Raw genomic sequence first — 21,881 nt, forward strand, 5'->3', positions numbered from 1 at the left:
ACATCAACTTAATGCAAGGCAGGTCCATTCAAAAGTCCGATGGCAGCAAGGAAGAAGCTGTTCTTGAGTCAGTTGGTAAGTGACCTCAGACTTTTGTATCTTTTTCCTGATGATAGAAGGTGAAAGTGTGTGTGTCCAGGATTAGGTGGATTGGCCATGATAAATTTCCCTTTAGTGTCAAGGAGACTAGCTAAGGTAAATGCATGGGGTTAAGGGGATACGGCATGGGTGGGATTGTGCTCGGTGCAGACTCGATGGACCAAATGACCTCCTTCTGCACTGTAGGGATTCTATGATATGATTGTACAATGCATCCAACCAGAAGCCTGTGAAACAAGGTATCTATGGATTTGTCAGACTGTGACTTTCAGCTTGCATCGAGTGAAAAAAAAAATTGGCAAGGATTCTGAATCTCTTTCCCATTCAGTCAGCATTGACTCTGACAGAGTATCTCAGCCAGGCCCTCTCCCCTGAACTTTCCGTGTATCACCACAGATGGAGTAAAAAGTCTGACAACACCAGGTTTTAGTCCAACCTGGTGTTGTCAGACTTTTTACTGTGTTTACACCAGTCCAACGCCAGCATACCCACATCATCACCACAGATGGCACAGAAAGACACTATTATACCTGTATCAGTGCTTTGAAAGATGAATCCAATTGGGCCTGCTCTCTCCCCATTCTTCCCTCTTGCTGTACATGGGGTCCTTGAATATGCTGGCTGATTTTTCAAGGCAATGGAAAGTGTAGACAGAGTCACTCAATGGAAGACTGGTTTGCATAATGGACTGGGCTTTGTTCACGACCATTTGTTATTTCTTGCAGTCTTGAACAGAGCAGGAGTCATACCAAACTGTGATGCAATCAGAAAGTATGCTTTTTATGGTGCATCTGTAGAAGTTGGAGTGTCTCGTAGTAGACATGCCAAATTTCCTTAGTTTCCTGAGAAAGTAGGGGCGTTGGTGGGTTTTCTTAACTATCATGTCAGCATGGGAGGACCAGGACAGACTGTTGGTGATCTGGACGCCTAAAAACTTGAAGTTCTCAACTATTTCCACTTCTCCTTTGATAGAGGCATCATCCCATGTCTACATGCTTCCTGAAGTTGATGACATTCTCTTTTGTTGACATCGAGGGAGAGATTGTCTACGAACCAGTTCACCAGATTCTCTATCTCGTCATTGTTTGAGATCCGACCCACTGTGGGTGGTGACATCAGCAAACTTGAAAGTCGAGTTGGAGGGGAAGTTGGCCACATACTATACTCCTTACACAATTATGACTAAGGGGCTGAGGACACACCCTCGTGGGGCACCATGTTGAGGATGATCTTGGAGGAAGTGTTGTTGCCTATCCTTACTGATTGTGGTCTGTGGGTTAAGAAATCTAGGACCCAGTCACAGAAGAAGGAGCCAAGCCCCAGACTACGGATTTGGGAGAATTTTTAAGATATAAATGGTGTGGGAGGCTGAGTTGTAGTCTATAAATAGGAGTTTAGGGTCAGGGAGATGGCGTCTGCTATGGACCTGTTGCGGCGATAGGCGAACTGTAGTGGATCCTGACAGTCTGGAATTGATTCATGCCATGACTAATCTTTCAAAGCACTTCATAATGATGAATGTCAGAGCCAGAGGATGATAGACATTAAGGTATGCTGCCTGGCTTATCTTTGGTACTGAGATGATGATCATCTTCTTGGAGCAGATAGGGACCTCAGATTGGTGTAAAGAGAGATTAAAGATGTCTGCGAATACCCCCACCAGCTGGTCTGTGCAGGATCTGAGTGCACGGCTGGATACCCTATCCAGGCCAGTCGCTTTCCAAGGGTAGAGTTGAGAAGGCTACTCTGACGTCTGTGACTGTGACCTCAGGTATTGGTTCAGCTGAGGCTCCTGGAGTAGAGGGCATGTTCTTGCTGATTATCTTATCTCGTTGATGTAGTTATTAGCACACCCAGGAAATATTTATTTCCTTATACGTTTATGGAGGGAATGAAGGTCAATTGCATGCTAGATTTGGTTTTCAAAGTAGAGAGCTTGATGCAGTACCAGATCTCTATGAGGGAGGTACCTGGGCAACACTGATTTGACTGATGTTGAAAGCAAAATCACAGGACATTTCATTCCATTACCCTATTTTAAAAGGGCCATATTTGTAAAGATGGCTGAAGGCTTGAACCAGGTTGACTGGATTACCCTGACAGGCAGGGATATAGAATACAGAAGAAAAAGACAGTAATTTCAAAGTAATTCTAATTACGCAAAGGGAAGCCACACTATTGACTATAGAGATTGGGTCACTGTGGCACAATGGTTAGCACTGTTGCCTCACAGTGCCAAGAACCGAGGTTTGATTCCTGGCTTGGGTCGCCATCTGTGTATGGAGTTTGTAGGTTTTCCTCCGGACGCTCCAGTTTCCTCCCACAGTCCAATAAACATGCTGGTTGGGTATGTTAGCCATGCTAAATTCTCCCTCAGTGTACCCGACAGAAGCCAGAGTGTGGTGACTAGGGGATTTTCACAGTAACTTCATTGCAATGCTAATGTAAGCCTACTTGTGACACTAATAAATAAACTGGACACATCTAAGCAAGACAACAATATGACACGAGTCGAAGGTTCACTGCCAGTGCTGAAAAAGAGAGAGGTGTAAGGTTTGATAAATGAGGTTTTATAAGATTGTTGTGTTTTGGAACAGTGTCTTTAAGGTAAAATGTAGGATTCACGTTACCGGTTCTGAAGTCTGTTTAACAGCAGGCCTGATTGATGTGGCTATGAAGATTAAGGGAAGACCCAGATTGTTTTGCTGAAAAAAGCACAATGTTCACACTTTGAGACGACTGCAATAGTTTACAGTGATTAGACTGCACATCTCCAAAGACCAAGGACAGATTTGAGAATATCAACTTATAAGCAGTTACATTTAAACTGCCAATGTAATTCCGAAATAGAGCTGGGGCCGAAGCTAATCACTGTTGCTACCCGGATACAAAGCCCACATGATTCATGTTGCCATGGACATGGACTCGTGAGGGTGGGGTAGGGGGTTTCTTGCATGTGAATTTTATGTGTCCCTCAATGTGTTTTTGAGATTGGCCAGCAGGTCTGCAAAACAGGATTTCCCCATCCTGCTGAACACAAGTCCCACCTGAGCCGAAGGAACGGCTGTTAAGAATGTAAAATGGCAGCAGGCCTGTTAAAGTCAGAGGGATGTGTTTCCTGCCAGCTCGCCAGATAGTGGAGGTCAAATATATTTCTGAAATACACAGACATTTTGGTCTGCCAGAATCAGGGAGAGAGACAGCAATTAGAGGACTAAAGTCTCAGTCGTTCTCTACACAGGGATATGGGTGGGAACCAGATCTCAGATTGAAAAGTCCAAATTTGAAGCTGAATAGAAGCCTCCCCTTCTGGTTTTAGAAATTCTGCTGGTTAGCTGAAAGCAAGGTTTTCCCTTTCTGGAGGGGGAAATCTGCTTAGTGGCTTGTTTGGAATTTTGGGAAACTGTTCCTACTTCAAACTATTTGGAGACTTCATCCAAAAGACCCAAGTCCAGTATTATGTGAGCACTAGTCTTTGCTGTGTTCAACCTGTGAAAAGAGAATTTTGTTTATGGGATTGGTTTGATTGGACCACATTAGATATATTTGTTAAGGGTTATACATTATAGTGGTTATTCTATTTCTTGTCTGTAATTGATAAAAGTTCTTGCTAATTATATATTAATTATACTCTTAAATAAATTTTGTTTGATAAAAAGCTCCCTAGTGGGTCATTTGAATGCTACCTGAAGTGAAACATATCATGCTTATCCTAGCCCAATTCAAGATGTGAAACTGAAATTTGTACAAATGGTGAAAGATGGAAAGAAGCAGCCCCAGGAAACTCCATGTCCCAAATGTCTGACTATTTATGGCAGTACGGGGGTTAAACCAACACCGGAACAGCACAGCAGCAGCTAAGCCGATGTACCAATGTCTGCAGTGAGATGAAGTCAGAAAGAAGAGCATGAGAAACAGAAGACAAAGCATGGGAAGAAATGAGAGAAAAATGTTAAAAATTGAGGCTATTGTCGAACCTAAAGCAGAGGCAAAGCTTCACTGGGAGTCCATGCAACAGTTTGTCACTTTCAATCACATGTCTATGTTTATGGGAAAACAGCCCAGCAGGTAATAATTTCAGCATATACAAAAACTGCACAGATTAAATACAAGAAATAGGAGCAGGAGTAGACCACATCACCCAGCAAGTCTGCACCATCATTCAATACAATGACGGCTGATCGTACTCCTGTCTACATCAATGGGGACAAAGTAGAAATGGTTGAGAGCATCAAGTTTTTAAGTGTCCAGACCAACAACGACCTGTACTAGTCTCCCCATGCTGACTCTATAGTTAAGAATGGCCCACCAACGCCTCTACTTTCTCAGGAGACTAAGGAAATTTGGCATGTCAGCTATGACTCTCACCAACTTTTACAGATATACCATAGAAAGCATTCTTTCTGGTCGTATCATAGCTTGGTATGGCTCCTTCTCTGCCCAAGACGACAAGAAACTACAAAGAGTCAGGAATATAGCCCAGTCCACATCGCTAGCCAGCCTCCCATCCATTGACTCTGTCTACAGTTGCTTCCGTCTCAGTAAATCAACCAGCATAATTAGGGATCCCAAGTCCCCAGACACGCTCTCTTCCACCTTCTTCCATTGGGAAGAAAGTCTGAAGTCACATATTAACTGACTCAAGTACAGCTTCTGCTCTGCCGCCATCAGACTTTTGAATGGACCAAACTCGCACCAGGTTGATCTTTCTCTACATCCTAGCTATGACTGTAACACTACATACAGCACTCTCTTTTTGCTTCTCTATGAACGGTATGTTTTATCTGTATAGCATGCAGGAAACAATACTTTTCACCATATTCTAATACATGCGACAATAATAAATCAAATCAAATCTATTCTACTTTCACCACCTGCTCCCAGATCCCTTAATTCCTCGAGACACCAAAACTCTATCCCACAGTCTTAAACAGTCTTATGACCCTGTGTTTTAGAATCCCCGACCAGCAGTAAACAATCTCTCGGCATCTACCCTATCAAACCCCTTCATAATTTTATAGGTTTCCGTGAGATTGGGAGTTTAGAAGAATGAAAGACAGAGGACACAAGTGCAAAATACAAGCTACTTTGAAGCAGGAATTTGTTTACAATCGTGTAAGATTTTGATGGAATGAATAACGAGAAAGATTGTTAATGAAAGGATAAAGATATAAGGCAATCGAGGAAAGAACCAGTAGGTGATTTAAGAAAGCGTTTTTTAAAATGCAAGAAGTGATTAAGATTTAGAATGAGCTGCCAGATAGGCTAGTGGATCAATGGTGGTCTGATAAATGAATTGGATAACTACTTTAAGGGATATCCAAAGATGTACGGGCAATGTCGATGGCCAATCTAAAAATTGGCGCTTAGTGTCCCAGGACGCATAGGTTAGAGGGATTAATGGGTAAGTATGTAGGGATGTGGGGATAGGGCCTGGGTGGGATTGTGGTTGCTGCAGACTCAATGGGCCGAATGGCCTCTTCCTGTACTGTAGGATTCTATGATTCTATTCTATGATGTGGTGAAAGAGTGGGGGAGCTGGATTGCTCTTTGAAAAAATTGGTGCAAATTCAAAAGACCAAAGGGCCGTTCTTCAGTGCTGTGCTGTGATTATAGATATATCATAGGAGAATCGTAGAAACTTTACGGTACAGAGGGAGACCATTCGGCCCATTGACTCTGCACCAACAACAATCCCATCCAGTCCCTATCCCTGCTCAATTACCCTGCTAATTGCTCTAACCTATCAATCCAGGATACTAAGAGGCAATTTAGCATGTCCAATCAACCTAACCCACACATCTTTGGACTGTGGGAGGAACCTGAGCACCCGGAGGAAGGCCACGCAAACGTGGGGAGAATGTGAAAACTCCACACAGACAGTGACCCAAGCCGGGAATCAAACTTAGGTCCCTGGAGCTGTGAGGCAGCAGTGCTAACCACTATGCCACCCCTAGAGGTACAGCTCAGAGTTCTGGGCTTAACACGCTGGGTTGACATCCAGTAGAATACTGGCATCTAATGGGAATGAAGCCCACTCCAATTGTAACCCCACAGAAGAAAGACTGAGATCTGCTGCTTAAGTATGGAGTTGACATCCAGGAAGGTGCCCAGAGCTGATGGCAGTGAGTGCATACCCCCTTGCTAAGTTAACCCCAACAAGTGGAGATCAGAGTTTAATCTCTCAATGGTGAGCAGGTATCCAATGGGATGTGCACATTAGATGGCAGCGGGGAAGTGACCTCTGTGCTGGGGGTGGGGTGGGGTGAGGGGCGGTCAATGAAATGTAGTTCCTGGCAGGGAGTTGTAAATTTTTGCTCAGAGGCTAATACCGATACAGCTCAGAGCATGATCCACTGGGCATAAAAGAGTGGAACAAGGAATTCCAGTCAGCAACACCAGGTTGACTTCTGACAGGTCTAAGATTTCTCAGATTTAACCAGGCTGAAAATGCGAAATAGCAACGATTAAGATCAATCTCAAAAGACACAAGATGGTGAAAGAACAAAGGTTATAACGAGATTGCGGAAAGTGGTGTAAAGAGGCAGCAAGACATTAGTTTCTCACTCACCGAAGGATCTATTTGTAGCTAATGGTCTAGCACACAATCAGCTTCACCCAGCACATTTACATGAACTGCAACAAGCAACCTATTAATCATGTGTTGTCCTCAAGGCAAGATCAAGCCACAACTCGAGAGATTAGTTGAATGAATTATATTTTGTACAGCAGCTGAGTTGTACATGCCCACATCCCAGGAACTGGGTCTGAAATTGATTCTGTGCCCCACCCAAAAGCCCGAAACTTGCATTTGATTTTAATGTTGGCATCTCTGTGCTGTGGACTTTGCTCTATTTATCAGGGTCTCACAATAGAAGTACTGTCATTATCTTGGACTGAAGGCTTAAACCTTAATAACAGTTTGCAGTAACCTGGCCTGTATTCCCTCAAGCGTAGAAGGTAAAGGGGAAGATCTAAATAAAATCTTAAAAGGATTCATAGAGGGAATTCAACACAAGCAGTATAAACTTAAAAAGGAGGTAAAAGGGGTTAAGGAAATCAAGGAATGTGGAGCAGGCAGGTAAAATGCAGTCAAGGTGCAAAGCAGCTGTGATTTAGTAGAATGGTGGAGCAGACTTGAGTGGCTGAAAGACCCACTTCCGTCCTTATATTGCAATATTCCTACATGAAGTGGCCCGTGGTTAGCACTGCTGCTTCTCAGCACCAGGAACCTGGGTTCAATTCCCAGTTTGAGTCACTGGCTGTGCGGAGTCTGTATATTCTCCCCATGTCTGCGTAGGTTCCTCCGGGTGCTCTAGTTTCCTCCCACAGTCTGAAAGACATGCTGGTTAGATATATTGGCCATGCTAAATTCTCCCTCAGTGGACTCAAATAGATGCTGCTGTGAGGCGACTGGTGGAGTTTTCACAGTAACTTCATTATAGTGTTAATGTAAGCCTACTTGTGACAACATTAAACAAACTTAAAAAAAAAGATAGAACCCAAACCTTTTCACTGATAGCAAGTCAAACTAAGAACACAAAACAAGGAACAGGAGGAGTAGACCACACTGTGCTATCATATTCCTAGATTCCCTAAAGTGCACAAACATCCCTGCCTTGGGAATTGACCAGGCATCCACAGCTCTCTGCAGCAGAGAATTCCACTGATTCACAACCCTCTTCACCCATTCCAATCCTAAACAATCAACCTTTTCCTCAGAGACTAATGACTCTTCAGTCTGGGGGAACAAACTGTCAGCTGTCTACCCTATCCAGTCATTTTAAGAAACTGATGAGATCGCCACTCCTGACAGAACATGGACCCATTCTATTCAAATCCTCCCCACCTGAATGGCCTTCTCATCCCAGAAGTCAATCCAGTTTAACCTTCAGTCACTATTCAAATCCGCAGAATATTTTGCTTATTCATTTGGACGTTGCTGACTGGCCAGAATTTACTGCTACACCTAGTTGCCCTTGAGAGAATGCACAAAGGCACAGACTCGGACAGCTAGCTGCAATACCAACATGCTCCAAGTAAATGCAGTTATACCTACACAGAAGTAATAAAAGCCTGAAATCCAATCCCTGCTGACGACTGCAGAGAATGGAGGGTGCTGGGGGAGGCGGGGGGGTGGGGGGTTGTTGGTTGGAAGTAATGTGGCTCTTCCTTGGACATGGATTTAGATATCTCCAGGTCTATGGAAATGTACAAAGATCGATGTATGTGCTGTGCGAGGCTGCAGTGTGATGCCTGACACAGTTGGACAGCTCAACATCACTTTCTGATCTGGAGAGCGTCTCCTTCCTCGATCAATGCTGGACAAATTGATGAGCTACCCACAAGTCAGGGTGGGGTGTTGTCAGGTCGAGGAGGGGTTGGGAATTCCTATGTGGCTCGAGATGTTGCAGAATGCTCTGGAGAGTGTGGTGCTCAGTTGGGTGGGTTTCCCATGTGGGGTTCAGTCTGAATCTTTAAAACCCTGAAGTTAGAAATGCATTTATTTCTTCTAATTCTTTCAGAGTAACTATTAGTGTAACACTGGCTGAACCAATCAAGTTAGCGATTTTAAATCGCTTTGCTGGATGGTTCCCAGCCCAGGAGGAAGTTAGCGCTTACCCTTACCTGGGGACTTCTGAGAGAGATTCCTCAGCGCATCTTTGGGGTACCCCGCCCCAAATCCACGCTAGGGAGCCAAGAAATTACAGACTATTATCTAGTTCTTTCCACTCCCATCTCTGACACTCCAGTACACATTTCAGAGTTAAAAAATTTCAGGAGAAACGCAGAGAACACTGGAAAATATCAAGCAGCATTCTAAAAGCTCTGGTTGGATCTTTTTAAGGTGGATCGATGCCCACTATTTATCAGGTGTACCCCACCTTTTGAGCAATAACAAGGGTGGAACAAGGGGTACAGTTGGAGCGAGACAGAAGAAATAGATGTATTACAATTGGGTTACATGAAAGAGAGTGGGATGGAGCAGAAACACTGGCATGTGTAATTGAACCAATGGCTTGGTCCATAATGTAAAGTTTATATAATTTGGAGTTACTCATTTCAACAATTGCGTGCACAATGATGCCAACTTTCAGATGGGACATGAAACTCAAGCCTTGCTGGCATGTTAAAGTCTTGGATCTTATTACAACACTGTGGTTGCCAAATAAATTAATGTCAAACATTTTTTAAAAACAGCTAGCAAGCGTAATGAAGATGTGTTATACAGAATATTAATTTATATCGTTGACTGTACATTATTAGAGAGAGACAAAACTTTTTGAAAATAGTGCAAAGAACATCAGCTGTCTTCCATTTGTGAAGGACACAAGATGCTTTCTCGAGATAAAGGGCGGGATTGTACAGCCTCGCTCAAGACCAGAAAATCCCACCTGAGGACAACGGACACTTCCATTGTCCATCTCTCGCCTGTTCCAATTCTGTGGTGGGCAGGGCGGTAGAAGAGAGTCTTCAGAGGTCTCAGATTCAATGGCTAAGAAAGCTCAGATTGAAACAAGGTCACGTGACCCAGCTCCTGGGTGTAAAGATTGGATTTGAGCTATCAGAGAGACTGCCATAGGGCAATAGTCTTACCCCATTGCTCTTCCTCAGAAACCACGCTCAAAGCTGTTTTGTAATTTCCAAACCCACCAGAAGACCTCATTGCTGCAATGCAAGACTTCTTGAAGGAAGATTGCAAACCAACACCACCACCACCATTGCCAAGAGAAATGAGAACCAGCAAGCCACAATTGCTGAAGTGAGATACCCAAGTATCAGCAGTTATGGCAGAAAGTGACTCTTTTTTTAAACTCCGCAGGCTTTTTATTTTTTTGCATGTGGAGGTTGAGGGGGGGCAGGGCATGTTAGTTGCAAGTGAGTTGCTTTGCATTGGTGGGTAAGTGGGCATATTTCCCAAGTGAGTTTTAGCATTAAAACTAACTCTTTACTTGTTCACTTAAGGAACCAGGCTGACTTTTATTTTTACCCAAACAGGTAAACACAAATATATACATTAAATTGGCCATATCACCTTTTTAAGTTCAAACTCAGTTATAACCAGCCCAGGAGTGGAACAAAGCGGGGAGTCAGTTCGTCCCTTTTAATCTGGTCATAACACAAGTGTTAGGCTGTCACTGCTGCACCCAGTTGAGAGTATTTACCTGATTATCAGCCCATTGCTGATTGCACCAAAGTGTATTTGCATTGTTGTGTAATCTCACATGACAGATACCCTGGCAGGTTTGTCAATGCTGCTCTGCAGATCCGGCTGAATTATCCAAGAGCAGCAAATACCCAGTCACAACACAATTGAAACTCAAGCATGCACGAATGAGACTGACAACTCTTGAATCTGTGTTCTGGGTTCCACTCCTGCCGCAGTACTTAAATTGCACCAAAGTTCAAATCACGTCCCACATGACTGTGCCACCTCTTGGTTCTTGGGCTGTTCCCGCAGTTTGCGACATGGTTGGCCCAACCATCCTCCTCTAAAATTCTTCCACTTTCACCAAACGGGTGAGCCTGTCCTCACCTGGTTCCATTCTTACCCATCTAATAACAGCCAGAATCACTGATGAAGAATCACTTCTTGCTTCCACCATTATCTCTGATCTCCCCAAACATCTATTGTTGGTCTTTTCCTATTTCTCATCCACACGCTGACTCTCAAAGTTATATCCCACTGATGACTCAGTGGGCAGCACAGTAGTTAGCACTGCTGCCTCACAGCGTCAGGGGCCAAGGTTCAATTCCAGTCTTGGGTGATTGTCTTTTTGGAGTTTGCACATTCTCCCTGTATCTGGGTGGGTTACCTCCAGGTGCTCCGGTTTCCTCTGACACACCAAAGATGTGCAGGTTAGGTGGATTACCCATTCTAAATTGCCCCTTAGTGTCTCAAGATGTGTAGGTTAGGTGGATTACCCATGGTAAATGTGTAGGGTTACAGGGATAGGGTGGGGGAGAGAGCCTGGGCAAGATACATTGTAAAGTCAATGTGGACTCAATGGGCCAAATGGCCTTCCTTTGCTCTCCAGGGATTCTATGATTCCATGACTCCCAACTTGACCTCAATCACCCTTCCCAACTTTTCCATGGCTTTTAAATGACCAGACATGCACGTCCAATGTCCAGTCATGGATGAACAAAAAGTTCCACCCACTAAGTATTGTGAAGATCAAAAGCCATCGTCTTTGGTCCCACCCAACATCAAAAGCTAGCTAGCAACTCAGTCCCTCTCCCTGACAACTGAGAGGCTGAACTAGACCATTCACAGTTGGCTTTGTATTTGGCCTCAAGATGATCCTGTGGCCTCATATCTAGCCTCATCACAAAGACTGCCTAACTTCACCTCCATAACATCACCCAACTTCTCTCTTGCTCCAGCTGAAGCCTCCATCCATGCTCGTATTATTTGCTCGCCTCCATGCTTGAATATTCTGACCCTCTCTGGGTTGATCTCCCACATTTCATCCTCCAAAACCCTAAGCTTGTTACGAACTCTCCTGTAACTTGCACCAAGTCCTGTTTACGCGTTGCGCTTTGACCAATGTCAGATTCCAGATGAGTGACACCTCCATTTTAAAAATTCTCACATCTCTCCACAGCCTCAGCCCTCCTCCAACCTAAAAACTCAAGGTATGAGTTCTTCCAGTTCTGGTTTCCTGAACACTCCACTCATAGGCAACCTTGCCTGTAGTTGCAAAGGTTCTAAAGTCCAGAATTCCCTCTCTCACTCTCTTCACCTTACTGTCCTCCTTTAATATACTTCACAAGACCTCGTTCTCACCAAGCTTTCAGTCAGCTGACCTCATATCTCATCTGACTCAATGTGAAATTTTGTTTGATGTCATTCCTGCGCAGCACCTTTGGATTTTTTTAATGTTAAAGTTCCTCTAGTGACAAGTTGTCGCTGCTTACAAAATCCGAGCCAACAAATTCAAACACACCTCAATCAAGTCACTAATCAATCCAAATACATATTAAGTAGATCACTGCTCACAGGCAACAGAATTTCTTGCCTATACACCCAAGAAATATTTATACAACATTCAGGATGTCTAAAGTGTTTCACAGCCAATAAAATATTTTTGAACTGTAATTACCACTTTTATGTCACAGATGCAGCAGCCAATTTGCATGCAGCAAAACCACACAAACTGCAATGTGACACAACTTGTTTTTATTTGTTGTTTCAGGGATAGGCGTTGCTCAGGAGACCAGGAAACTCTTTTGCTCCAATAGTAAAATAAGTAACGTCACCCGGCATTTTGGCCAAGATCAGGTATGTTGGATCAAGCCCAAGATGGGGTGCAGTGCCTCATCTTGTCAGCTTGAATCTTGTTTGTCTCTCTTGTGGGGCCCTTGAATTGGATTCAATTTGAATTTGGTTTTTGGAGTAAGCAAGGAATGGACTTGGGTTTCCCTGGTCCACTCTGAGCACTGGCTTTGTAACTTTAACAATGGATTCATTAAACAAAGTCAATATAGTCCTAGATGACTGTAAACTGCTCTCCCCTTTGAGGGGGGAGAGCTGACTGGTGCTGATTTAACCCGAGCATCATCACACCTCAGACAAGGGGCAAGGTTGAGAAGTCGGGGCCTTTGTGAATAACAAAGAAAAGAACAAAGAACATCACAGTGCAGGAACAGGCTCTTTGGCCCTCTAAGCCTGCACCAACCATGCTGCCTGGCTGAACTAAAACCCCTACCCTTCCGGGGATCATATCCCTTTTTTCCCACCTTATTCATGCATCTATCTAGATGCCCCTCCCCTGGCAGCAAGTTCCAGGCACCCACCATCCTCTGTGTAAAAAACTTTTACATTTCCTTGTCCCTCACACCTTAAACCTGTGCCACCTACTAATTGACTCTTCCACCTTGGGAAAAAGCTTCTGACTATCCACTCTGTCCATGCCTCTGATAATCTTGTAGGCTTCTATCATGTCTCCCCTCAACCTCCGTCGCTCCAGTGGGAACAAACCAAGTTTCTCCAACCTTTCCTCATAGCTAATGCCCTCCATACCAGGCAACATCCTGGTAAATCTTTTCTGTACCCTCTCCATAGTCTCCACATCTTTCTGGTAGTGTGGCAACCAGAATCAAACACTATATTCCAAGTGTGGCCTAACTAAGGTTCTATAAAGCTGCAACATGATTGCCAATTTTTAAACTCAATGCCCCGGAATTGAACCCATACTATTGGCATTCCTGGAAGGAAAAAATATATGATGTAGAGATGCCGGCGTTGGACTGGGGTAAACACAATAAGAAGTCTCTCAACACCAGGTTAAAGTCCAACCAGTTTATTTGGTAGCAATCCCACAAGCTTTCGGAAACGGTGTTCCTTCGTCAGGTGTATGAAAGGTCCACACACCTGACGAAGGAACACAGCAAGCCAAGGACAGACACATGGGCATGGGAGCAGGATCGTGTATTAAAATAGCAAGCAACTGGAAAGTCAGAGTTCTGACTGTGCACAGACTGGAGGTGCTTAGCAAAACGATCACCCAGTTTATGCTTGGTCTCTCTGATATAGAAGAGACCACATTGGGAGCAGCAAATGCAATGTACCAAATTGAAAGAGGTGCAAATGAAAAGCTGCTTAACCTGGAATGAGTGTTTTGGACCTTGGATGGTAAGCATGGAAGAGGTAAAGTGACAGGTATTACACCTTCTGCTAACCACCATGCTGTTGGCATCACTCTGCATCACTAACCAGCTGTCTAGCCAACTGAGCTAAACCAACTCCCCCACTCCAATAGTGCTCCATGATCTTTAACACCAGAGAGTCAAAGCAACACTAATGATAGTGAAGTGTTCCCTAATAGCAGATTTGTCGCATCAGTATCGATTGCATTCTCCTCTCTTGACTGGGGTGTGATTCCATGACTTTCTGGCTTTGAGGCAAATGTTCTGCTGCTAAACCATATTTGACACCTAAGAGCCAAATGAGGGGATTTTCTTGAGCCCTAGCCCACACAATTTAACAAGCTTCCTGTACTATTCCAGGGAGGAAGGAGAGGAGAAATAATGAGGAAGGGCTTGAAAAAAATACAGTTGCTACTATGGCGTTTGATGAAACATTTCCATTAGACCACATCATCACACACTCAGATTCAAGTCATTACAGACTCAACATGCGATGAAATATGTTTGACAATATTATGGGGTCTGGTGGGGTTTGGAATATCACAGCATCATTATGGTTTACAGCTAACCTATACCACTCCAAATTGGCTCTTAATGCTGCTTTGCCAACCAGCAATAATCAAAGGCAACTTATTCCAACTGCTCCTACACCTATGTAAATCAGAGATATTTTTAGCATTTAATACTTTGGAATTACCAGCATCAATGACAATTTCTATTCACCATAGTTCCAACATTTCATCCTCATGGCAGGCTGGTGCAAAAGATTAAATCACATGGGGATCAAGGGTAAACTAGCTGGATGGATTCAGAACTGGCTTGGCCATAGACGACAGAGGGTAACGTTGGAAGGGTATTTTTCTGAGTGAAGGTCTGTAACTAGTGGTGTCCCGCAGGGATCAGTACTGGGACCTCTGCTGTTTGTAATATATATAAATGACTTGGAAGAAAATGTAGCTGGTCAGATTAGCAAGTTTGTGGATGATACTGAGATTGCTGGAATTGCAGATTATGATGAAGATTGTCAGAGAATACAGCAGGATATAGATCGATTGGAAAATTGGGCGCAGAAATGACAGATGGAATTTAATCCGGACAAATGCAAGGTGATGCATTTTGGTAGATCCAATTCAAATGGGAGCTATGAAATAAATGGCAGAACCAAGAGGAGCATAGACACACAAATCTGGGTGTGCAGGAAAACAGATCATTAAAAGAGGCAGCAAAGGTGGAAAAGGTGGTGAAGAAAGCATATGGCATTCTTGCCATCATGGGACAGGGCAGCAAATATAAAAGTTGGCAAATTATATCACAGTTATATAAAAAGGTTGGTTAGGCCACATTTAGAATACTGTGTCCAATTCTGGTCATCACACTACCAGAAGAATGTGGAGGCTTTGGAGAGAGAGCAGAAAAGGTTTACTAGGATGTTGCCTAGTATGGAGGGTATTAGCTGTGAGGAGAGATTGAATAAACTGGGATTGTTCCCCCCGGAAAGACAGAGACTGAGGGGGCAACGTGATAGAAGGTTATAAAATTACGACGGGTATGGATAGGGTGAAGAATTGGAAGATGTTCCCCAGGGCAGAAATGACAATTACAAGGGGGCACAAATTCAAGGTAAGGGGGGAAAGGTTCAGTGGAGATGCGAGGGGGAAGTTTTTTTTTATGTACATAGTGGTGATGCCTGGAATGCACTGCCAAGTGAGATGGATGAGGCGGATACATTAGCGACATTTAAGACTTATCTTGATAGGCATATGAACAGACAGGGAAATAGAGGGATACAGGCGGTGGATCTGTATAGGACAACTTGATCGGCACAGGCTTGGAGGGCCGAAGGGCCTGTTCCTGTGCTGTACAGTTCTTAGTTGTTTCAGAGCAGTCAGGATGTTACATTGCATTAAAAGATGACACCTGTGATGAAGTTAAATGGTGATGCCATCTGCCAAAATTGAATCAAAGATTCCAATGTATAATCAGAAGAGGAGCCAGAGAATTCCCCTATTACCTTGATCAATAATCCTCCTTTGGCCAAATTCACAAACAGATTAACTTGAATTTACTGCTTGCCTTTAATGGAGTATAAATGTACTTCACAGGAATGTTACCCAACACAATTTGGCACCAAGCCACGCAAGGAGATTTTGGGAGAGGTGAGCAAAGACTTGGCCAGAGAGATAGGTTTTAAAGCCCATCTTACTGGAGGAGGGGGGAAGAAAAAGAGAAGTTTAAGGAGGGGAATCTAGTACTTAGCAACTGGGCAGTTGAAGATCTAAATAACAGGGCATAATTGGTCATTTTTCTCCCTTAATTGTTTGTGGGACTTGATTATTAGATCCTGCTTTCATTCAAAACTAAAAATTGCATTTCGCTCAGTGGATTGCGAAGCACTTTGAGATGCCACATCAGAGCCTCAATTTGCTTTCAAATCAAGTGTGACCTCCAAAATGCGCAATAATTTCAATAATGCTCTTATTGTTTATGCCTGTCACAAGTTGGCACTGACAAATCTTCAAAATTAACCTGCACAATGTTGAGAAAAGGATCTGTTAACAATACCTGCATCATCACGCGTTCTGAACTGGGCAACCAGTCATACACAAATAGGTCACTGTATATTTGAACAATGCTTAATAAACTAGAAAGAAACAACAGACAAAACGTATGACTGGCAGAGATCAGCCGATAATATTTCACAAACTATCTGGCTCACTAGCTAACTTGAAACAACTCCAACCATTCAAGTTGCACTTGGCAAAATAATTTAAAGGGGATTTTCTGGTCAGCACATCTTGCACGTCAACTAGCAGAATCAGCAGTTACGCCCACCTATTTAGGCCAGTGAGGTGACTTTCCATCATATATAAAGTTCAAGTTTATTAGTCACAAGTACATTAACACTGCAATGAAGTTACTGTGAAAATCCCCTAGACGCCCCACTCCAGCACCTGTTTGGGTACAGCAAGGGAGAATTTAGCATGGCCAATGCACCCTAATCAGCACGTCTTTCAGACTGTGGGGGGGAACTGGAGCACCCAGAGGAAACCCATGCATATATCCACCAAACATTAAAGGAGGGGGAAAAGAATAAAAACCAAGAATAAAAACCAAGAAAAGAATCATAAACCAGATTATTGCTGCTCGAGTCTTGTGGAGTTTAGGCTGTAGTTTTAAATGGGATATCTTCCAGAGTGTAGCCAATTGTTAAAGCGATCTCCTTAATGCAACTATAGGGTGATTCAATGCATCCACTTACTTTATCCCAATATTAGCCACAATAAAACAACCAATACTTAAATACCCCTTCCTAACAGCACTATGGGTCTTCCTACACCAGAGGACTGCAGCGGTTCAATAAAGCAGCCCACCACCACTTTGTCAAGGGCAATTAGGGACAGACAATAAACGTTGGCTTAACCAATAATGCCCACATCCCATAAATAAAGGTTTTTTAAAAAATAAAAATCAATTTTTGATAATTTGCTCAATTGTTTTCAGCAATAAACTAATTTGTAATCCTGCTCATGGTTTTTAAATATATATTTGTTCATGGGATGTGTGCATCATTGGCGAAGTCAGCTTTTATTGCCCATCACTCATTGCCCTTGAGAAAGCAGATGGCACACTGCTACTAACATGCACGATAGTGCAGGGGGTGAATTACACGTAAAGTGGTGGACTGGTGCCAATCAAGTGGGCTGCTTTGTTTTGGATGGCGTCGAGCTTCTCAATTGTTACTAGAGCTGCACTCATCCAGATTTGATCTCCTGGATGAGTATAGTATTAGAGGGTTGGATGGAGAGAAATTTGTTGAGTGTACTCAGGAGGAATTTCTCATTCAGTCTGTGGACAGGGGGCAAAACCTGACCTCGTCTTGGAAAATAAGGAAGGGCAGGTGACAGAAGTGTTAGTGAGGGATTACTTTGGATCCAGTGATCATAATTCCATTAATTTTAAGATAGCTATGAAGAATGATAGATCTGTCCCAAAAGTTAAAATTCTAAATTGGGGCAAAGCCAATTTTAACAGTTTCAGACAGGAACTTTCAAAAGTTAATTGGGGGAGTCTGTGGGAAGGCAAAGGAACGTCTGGTAAATGGCAGACTTTCAAAAGTGTGTTAACCAGAGTTCAGGGTAAGCACATTCCCCTTAGAGTGAAGGGCAAGGCTGGCAGAAGTAGAGAACCCTGGATGACTCAGGATATTGAAGCCCTAGTCAAGAAGGAGACGGAGGCACATGACATGCATATGCAGCTGGGATCAAGTGGATCCCTTGAAGGATATAGAGGGTGTAGAAACAGAGCTAAAAGAGAAATCAAGAGGGCAAAAAGAGGACATGAGATTGTTTTGGCAGATAAGGCAAAGGAAAATCCAAAGAGATTCTCCAAATGTATAAAAGGACAAAAGAGTAACTAGGGAGAGAGTAGGTCCTCTTAAGGATCAACAAGGTCATCTATGTGCAGATCCACAAGAACTAGGTGAGATCCTCAATGAATGTTTCTTATCAGTATTTACTATTGAGAAAGGCATGGGTGCTAGGGAACTTGGGGAAATAAATAGTGATGTCTTGAGGAGTGTACATATAAACAGAGGTGGTGGTGCTGGAAGTCTTAAAGCGCATCAAGATAGATAAATCCCCAGGACCTGATGAAGTGTATCCCAGGATGTTGTGGAAGGCTAGGGGGGAAATTACGGGTCCCCTAGCAGAGATACTTGAATCATCAACAGCCACAGGTGAGGTTCCTGAAGATTGGAGGGTGGCAAATGTTGTGCCTTTGTTTAAAAAAGGCTGCAGAGAAAAGCCTGGGAACTACAGGCTAGTGAACCTCACATCTGTGGTGAATAAGTTGTTCGAAGGCATTTAGAGAGGCACAGACTGATGAAGGACAGTCAGCATGGCTCTATGAATGGAAAATCTTGTCTCACAAATTTGATTGAGTTTTTTGTAGGGGTAACCAAGAAGGTAAATGAGGGCAGTGCGGTTTATGTTGTCTACATGACCTTTAGCAAGGCTTTTGACAAGGTACCACATGGTAAGTTGTTGCATTAGGTTAAATCTCACGGAATCTAGGGCGAGGTAGCCAAATGGATACAAAATTGTCTTGATGGCAGAAGCCAGAGGGTAGTTGTAGAGGGTTGTTTTTCAAACTGGAGGCCTGTGACCAGCAGTGTGCCTCAGGGATCGGTGTTGGGTCCACTTTATCTGTCATTTATATCAATGATTTGGATGAGAATTTAGGATGCATGGTTACTAAGTTTGCAGATGATATCAAGATTGATGACATAGTGGGCAGTGAAGAACATTATCTCTGATTGCAATGGGATCTTGATCAATTGGGCCAGTGGGCTGACAAATGGGAGATTGAATTTAATTTATATAAATGAGAGGTGATGCATTTTGGTAGACTGAATCAGGACAGGACTTATTCAGTTAATGGTAGGGCGCTGGGGAGAGTTATGGAACAAGGGGATCTCGGCGTACATTTTCAAAGCTCCTTAAAAAGTGGAGTCATGGGTGGACAGGGTGTTGAAGAAGGCATTTGGTATGCTTGGTTTCATGAGTCAGAACATTGAATACAGGAGTTGGAATGTCTTGTTGAAGTTGTACAAGACATTGGTAAGGCCACACTTAGAATACTGTGTACAGTGCTGGTCCTATTATAAGAAGGATTTTATTAAACGGGAAAGAATGCAGAAAAAATTTACTAGGATGTTAACAGGACTTGATGGTTTGAGTTATACAGAGAGGCTGGATAGACTGGGACTTCTTTTTTCCTGGAGTGTTGGAAGTTTAGGGGTGATCTTATAAAGGTCTATAATATAACAAGGAGCATAGATCAGTTAGAACATCAATATTTTTTCCCAAAGATAGGGGAGTCTAAAACTAGAGGGCTTAAGGTGAGAAGGGAGAGAAGCAAGTGTCCGGGGGGCACTTTTTTCACACAAAGGAGTTGTGTGTCTGGAACAAACAACCAGAGGTAGTACTAGAGGTGGATACAATTTTGTCTTTTATAACGCATTTAGACAGTTACGTGAATAAGATAGCTATTGTGGGATATGGGCCAAATGCAGGCAATTGGGCCTAGCTTAGTCATTAAAAAAGGGTGGCATGGATAAGTTGGGCTGAAGGACCTGTTTCTATGCTATGAACCTCTATGGCTCTAATAAAAGCAAATTAGTGCAGATGCTGGAATCTAAAACAAAAGACAGAAAATGCTGGAAAATCTCAGGGAGATTAGACCTAACGTTTGGAGTCTGGAGACCCATCGTCAGAGCTCAGATGCTGTTCAGACCTGCTGAGGTTTTCAGAACTTTCTGTTTTTGTGCCCCTTATCTCGTACATGAGCTCCTGTTCCTGAAACTACTTAGACTGAGAAATCCCAGTCCCAGTCTGTCTCCACCCTCCCAGTCTGCGCACGAACCTATCCCAAACTCAAGCATTCCTCTCCATTTAAACTCTACTTCTCTATTGCTTTCCCTTTCTGCCCCAGAACCTCTCTGCCCATGTTAAAAAAAAAGCTTTATTGGCACCCAGTCCATCACTGTATCAGCTGGGATATAATATCTTACCCCGCTTTCCACATTCAGTGTATCGATCAACTGGAATAGAGTATCTCACCCACGCCGCTGTATATCAGCTGGGACAAAGTACCTGACTCCCCCCGCCCTTCCCCTTTCTACACTTATTGTATGTCAGCTGGAATAGAATATTTCACCCCATTCCCCCTGATGACCCAGCTGTTAGTCAAAAGATGGTCAATAGTGAGGGAACAAGGGTTAATTGTGCTCTAATCATCAAAACAAGAAAGTCTTTCTTCTTACCCAACTTGTCTTTCTGTCCTGGCACACCTTTACACCGAGTGCCCACTTGCCTGCAAGTGATTAACTCGTCTTGGAACTCTCTGCTACTCATGGATGAGGGAGCGAGCCTTAGAAACAGAGAGAGAGAGAAAACAAAATAAAGGATTAAAACGCACCAGGAATGGAGGAGGAATTAGTTTGTCACTAAAAATAAACTCCCCCCAATTTGGAATTAAACCACTCTGAAGATAGTCCCGGGGTGCAGGAGTCACTGGAGCAAACACTGCTTAATTTAGTTCCATTTCACTGGGAGAGAGGAACCTCTGTCCCGTACCCCATGGTCATCTACCCTAGCTCCGAATTTCACAGACACGAAGCCCCCCGACACGGTGACCCCCTTTAATCTTTGTCCCCGTTTCTTTACTAGCCCCTTTAAGCTACCAACTCATTTCCAAATACTTCAGAAACTCTCCCCTGAGCTGTGTACCAATCTATCTGAAGCTATTCAGAGCGCCCACGAAGTCCAGTCCTTTCAGACTGGTTTCCACTAAATCAGTGACTGAGGTGTGAAATCTGTGTCGTTTTTAAACAGGACACCTCCCCCCCCCCCACTCCCTCCCTTACCAGGTGCACCCTCCCCTCCGGAACTGGAGAAGTTTCTCGGGCGTTCCTGACACTTTCACAAACTCCTGCAAAATGCAGAGCAGAGAGAGAGAGAGGTGAAAGTGGAGCCAGGGGCTCTCCCACTCCCGCTCCCATAACCCCTAGCCACTTACCGCAGCTCACACCATGCATGTCCTCCTTCTTCCCAGCCCCGCTTTGCAGTCTGCCAGCCTGCGACAAGAAGCTGTAACGAAGCGGTCAGAGAGCACACAGCTCCGGACAAATCCCAGTCCCAGTCTGTCTCCACCCTCCCTCCCAGTCTGCGCATGAACCTATCCCACACTCAAGCACTCCTCTCCATTTAAACTCCACTTCTCTTTCGCTTTCCCTTTCTGCCCCAGGAACTCTCTTGTCCATTTTTTAAATAATGCTTTGTTGGCACCCAGTCCATTACTGTATCAGCTGGGATATAATATCTCACCCCCCTTTCTACACTCAGTGTATCATCAGGTGGAATAGAACATTTCACCGCCCCCCACAATTACTGTATCTATCAGCTGGGTAGTATATGTCGCCTCCCTCCCCCCCCCCACCACCCCCGCCACCACCTTTCTATGCTCGGTCTATCAACTGGAATAGAATATCTTATCCCCTCCCCCCCTTTCAGCTGGGGTAGAATGTCTGACCCCCCCCTTTTCTACATTTACTGTATCGATCAGCTGGA

At 43.7% G+C, this 21,881-nt stretch overlaps 1 protein-coding gene across 2 annotated transcripts in view; it reads right to left on the bottom strand.

Annotated features, from left to right (window-relative positions):
- The window catches only part of sgms2a (sphingomyelin synthase 2a), a 75,947-nt gene extending 54,500 nt beyond the window's left edge, over positions 1-21,447 (bottom strand). Inside the window, exons 1-2 of one of the 2 annotated variants that reach the window (XM_080195282.1) lie at positions 21,331-21,447; positions 20,576-20,682 (exon numbers count right to left, since the gene is read on the bottom strand). The gene's annotated coding sequence lies outside the window, so the exon portion shown is untranslated. Of the gene's footprint in view, positions 1-2,729; positions 2,797-20,575; positions 20,683-21,330 lie in introns of those variants that run through there. The other variant, XM_080195292.1, reaches the window with a different exon arrangement.
- Positions 21,448-21,881: the final 434 nt, after the last annotated feature.

The sequence above is a fragment of the Carcharhinus amblyrhynchos genome, chromosome 1 (assembly GCF_965287045.1).
Source record: "Carcharhinus amblyrhynchos chromosome 1, sCarAmb.v2.hapA, whole genome shotgun sequence".
Classification (NCBI taxonomy): Eukaryota; Metazoa; Chordata; class Chondrichthyes; order Carcharhiniformes; family Carcharhinidae; genus Carcharhinus; species Carcharhinus amblyrhynchos.